The following is a 3,599-nucleotide window of genomic DNA, read 5'->3' as shown; positions in this document are numbered from 1 at the left end:
AATGGACACCCACAATATATTCCACACAGACACAACAAACACACACCCACAATATACCCCACACAGACACAGCCAACACACACCCACAATATATTCCACACAGACACAACAAACACACACCCACAATATACCCCACACAGACACAGCCAACACACACCCACAATATATTCCACACAGACACAACAAACACACACCCACAATATACCCCACACAGACACAGCCAACACACACCCACAATATATTCCACACAGACACAACAAACACACACCCACAATATACCCCACACAGACACAGCCAACACACACCCACAATATATTCCACACAGACACAACAAACACACACCCACAATATACCCCACACAGACACAGCCAACACACACCCACAATATATTCCACACAGACACAACAAACACACACCCACAATATACCCCACACAGACACAGCCAACACACACCCACAATATATTCCACACAGACACAACCAACATGTACCCACAATATGCTCCACATAGACATAGCCAAAGTCATCTCCAGAATTTATTCAATATAAAACACAGCTGAAAACACACCCTGAATATACACAGCACAGAACACAGCCAAACATATACTGATAATGGACTCCACATAAATACAGTCGAACACAAACCCAAGATATGTTAATCACAAAACACCGTAAGGCACATGCAGTCTAAACTCTACAAAACAGCCAAACACACACACACACAACCTACTCAACATAAACAGTCAAACACACACCCAGAATACAGTTGACATAAAGCACAGTAACACACCTAGAATATATTCCACACAGACACAGCCAAAAACACATTCAGAAAACAGTTAACATAAAATAGTCAAACAGAGATCCAGAATATATTCAAATAACTTATAACCAGATGTACACACAGAAACAAGGGTATATTCAAATATGAATTACAGCCAGAAAGACTACTGTATATGAACACAAATACACATCCAGAGAAACAAAGGTCTTCTCAAACGCAGTATACTGACACAGAGACAGCCAGGTGTACATACACACATGAAGGAACAGCAAGTTAAATAAGGAAAGTCACTAGGTTTTGTTGTAGATGTAGATAAATATTCAAGCAGGTGGACAAACAGCTTTAAACACACATGCATACCTCAACAAGCCACACACACATACAGACAAATACGCAGTCAGGCGCTTACATTAAAAAAAAGCTGCACACACAGGTAGACACCAGCACTTTGACAGCCAAGACTGGTAGATGCGGAATCTCAGGGAATAAAAAGCATTCCTCCGCCCAAACACTGATAGACAATTCATTTGTACACAGCAAGCACATCTCATTGACATGACCACATTAAACTGACAAAGAGGAATAAATGGAAAGACGGTTTCAGAGGCTCACACCTAGACACGCACACAGCATGTACACACAGGTAGGGAGATACACTCGCAGACACAAGTCATTTGATGCTGCAGTGATAGGTCTGAAGCACAAACACACAAGAATTAATAAGGAAAATCATGCCTGAACACCGTGATAATAAATGTGTTTGCTGTGCTGATGACTGCATTGGAACAACCTACGTTTAATTAGACAGAATTTTAGCAAAAAGCGTCTTTGTCTTTGACCTTAAGCGCGCTCAGAGGTATTCCTAGCTGCTTCCTCAGAAGGAGACGGTGGAATTTTTTTTTTTGAAAAAAAAGCTTTAACTTCTTCCCCCCCACCTTCCCATTCGCCTGCACGTCGGGTGCAGACTGTCATCAAGGAATCTGCACTGAGCCGAACGCGGTTTTTGGAGAGTTAATCGGCCGCCCCTCCGCTCTGACTGTGGAGAGCTGAGATGCCAGATTCGTCCCAAGGCATTGCAATCCCTCCCTGAGCTGAAAGAACCAGCGGCAAAACTGAACTTGGCAGCTTCCCTCGGGCCGTTGAAAGCGAGGAGCTGAGAATTGGGAAGGTGGGGTAGAGAGGTGTGTGTGTGTGTGAGAGAGAGAGTGTGTGTGTGTGAGAGAGAGAGAGAGAGTGTGTGTGTGTGTGAGAGGGAGAGAGAGTGTGTGTGTGTGTGTGTGAGAGAGAGAGAGAGTGTGTGTGTGTGTGTGTGTAGGCTGGGGGAAGAAAGCAGAAGGGTTGCAAGTTGCCGAGCACCCCTTCCCGGTTTCGCGGTTCCCCAGTCCAGCCGTGTCCAGACAGCACTGGCCCCGTTTCCCGAACCCAACAACACTGACCTTTCTGACAGAATCTCTGGAAGGCAGGTGAACCCATGGCGCTCCGGTCTGGTCTCCCGACTGTACAAAGTGAACCTCTCAACAGCCGGCTGCGTGAGCAAGTCATCTTACAGAGCCTTCTTGGGGCAGGACATACATCCAGAGAGAGCGAGAGAGACACACAGAGAGAGAGAGAAGGCAGATGTGGATGGGCTGGGATAGGGGTGGATAGAGACAAGTAACGTTCCCCCGAGCACTTGATTCCTTTCCCCCCACTCTTGCTTCGAGACGGCCACTGGGGCAAAGCCACAGCTAATGTCCTTCACTTCCCTGGGGAGGGGGTGTATCCTCGGGGCGGACAGGCGCCGGGTTTGTCCCCCATCCAAATGTGAATCCGGAGTGCTGTGGCTTGCACGGACTCCTTTGGAGACGGCTAACAGATTCCCAGCCCCAAAATAAAAGATTCCAGAAAGGACGTCCATCCGTTCTCTCCCACCCACTGGTCACATGCTTAATCTGCCTGGGTCGCCCCCTTTTTGTGTGTGTGTGTGTGTGTGCCCACGTCGCTCGGTTTGCTCAGAAAATAATAAAAAAAAAACAAAATCCCTCCTGGATTCCCGGAGCTCCTTGTCAACAGTCTCCAAATCCTGGTTTCGTGAGATCAGAACGCGGAGAGACTAAATGCAGATAGAGCTCCGAACTCTGCATTTATAAACCCAAGGGGAGGGGAGGGGGGGTATTAGGGAGGGTGGTGTTGGGGAGGAGGAGGGGGGAGGTGGGGAGGGAGCCTCACTTAGAAACCAGCCCTTCTTGCACACCGCCTATCGGATCTCACAGTCTCCCGTCCAATGATTTCCTCATAGACACCACTGTCTCATACCAACCGACCTTACAAATAGTTAATGGGTTCTGTAACCAAACAGCTCCCTCCTTTGCGTTTGACAGAAACAAGCAAACAGGCAGAAAATAAACAAAAAAAAAATACGCGATTTCGTGTAATCAAAGGAAATTAACGCCAGTTAACAGACAAGAATTGAATCCAAATTGGAACATGAGTTGTTTTTAGTCTGGACTTGTGACCAGCACAGAGAAGTTATGGAGATGATCAGAGGGTAGTTCAATCTGTCCTTATCGCCCCTTCAAACCGTCTCCTGACCCCGGGGCTGTGTCCACCCCTGTCCACCCTACCACCCCTCGCCCCTCCTGCAACCCTCCCTCACATCCCCTGCCCACCCTCGCTCGTCACCGCCGACTCCCTTCTTTCCGCGGGCACTTTATTTCAGCACAAGCTGTGGCGGACAGCTCATCTCAGCTTTCCGCTTCAGAGGGGAGAGACTGTTGGCACGCTGGCGAGCGGATCCGCGGGAGAGCCACCCCCCTCCCCCCCCCCCCCCCCCCCCC

General features: G+C 48.3%; 1 protein-coding gene across 3 annotated transcripts in view; it reads right to left on the bottom strand.

Moving 5' to 3' along the window:
* Window positions 1–3,599, bottom strand: part of LOC122554654 (BMP/retinoic acid-inducible neural-specific protein 3-like) — a 177,075-nt gene that overhangs the window by 171,291 nt on the left and 2,185 nt on the right. The window contains exon 2 of one of the 3 annotated variants that reach the window (XM_043700019.1): window positions 2,220–2,338. The exons of 1 other annotated variant lie outside the window; for it this stretch is intronic. The gene's annotated coding sequence lies outside the window, so the exon portion shown is untranslated. The remainder of the gene's footprint in view (window positions 1–2,219; window positions 2,339–3,599) is intronic. One more of the 3 variants, XM_043700020.1, reaches the window with a different exon arrangement.

This window comes from Chiloscyllium plagiosum, chromosome 11 (assembly GCF_004010195.1).
Source record: "Chiloscyllium plagiosum isolate BGI_BamShark_2017 chromosome 11, ASM401019v2, whole genome shotgun sequence".
NCBI lineage: Eukaryota > Metazoa > Chordata > Chondrichthyes > Orectolobiformes > Hemiscylliidae > Chiloscyllium > Chiloscyllium plagiosum.
This window is presented reverse-complemented; position numbering and strand designations above follow the sequence as displayed.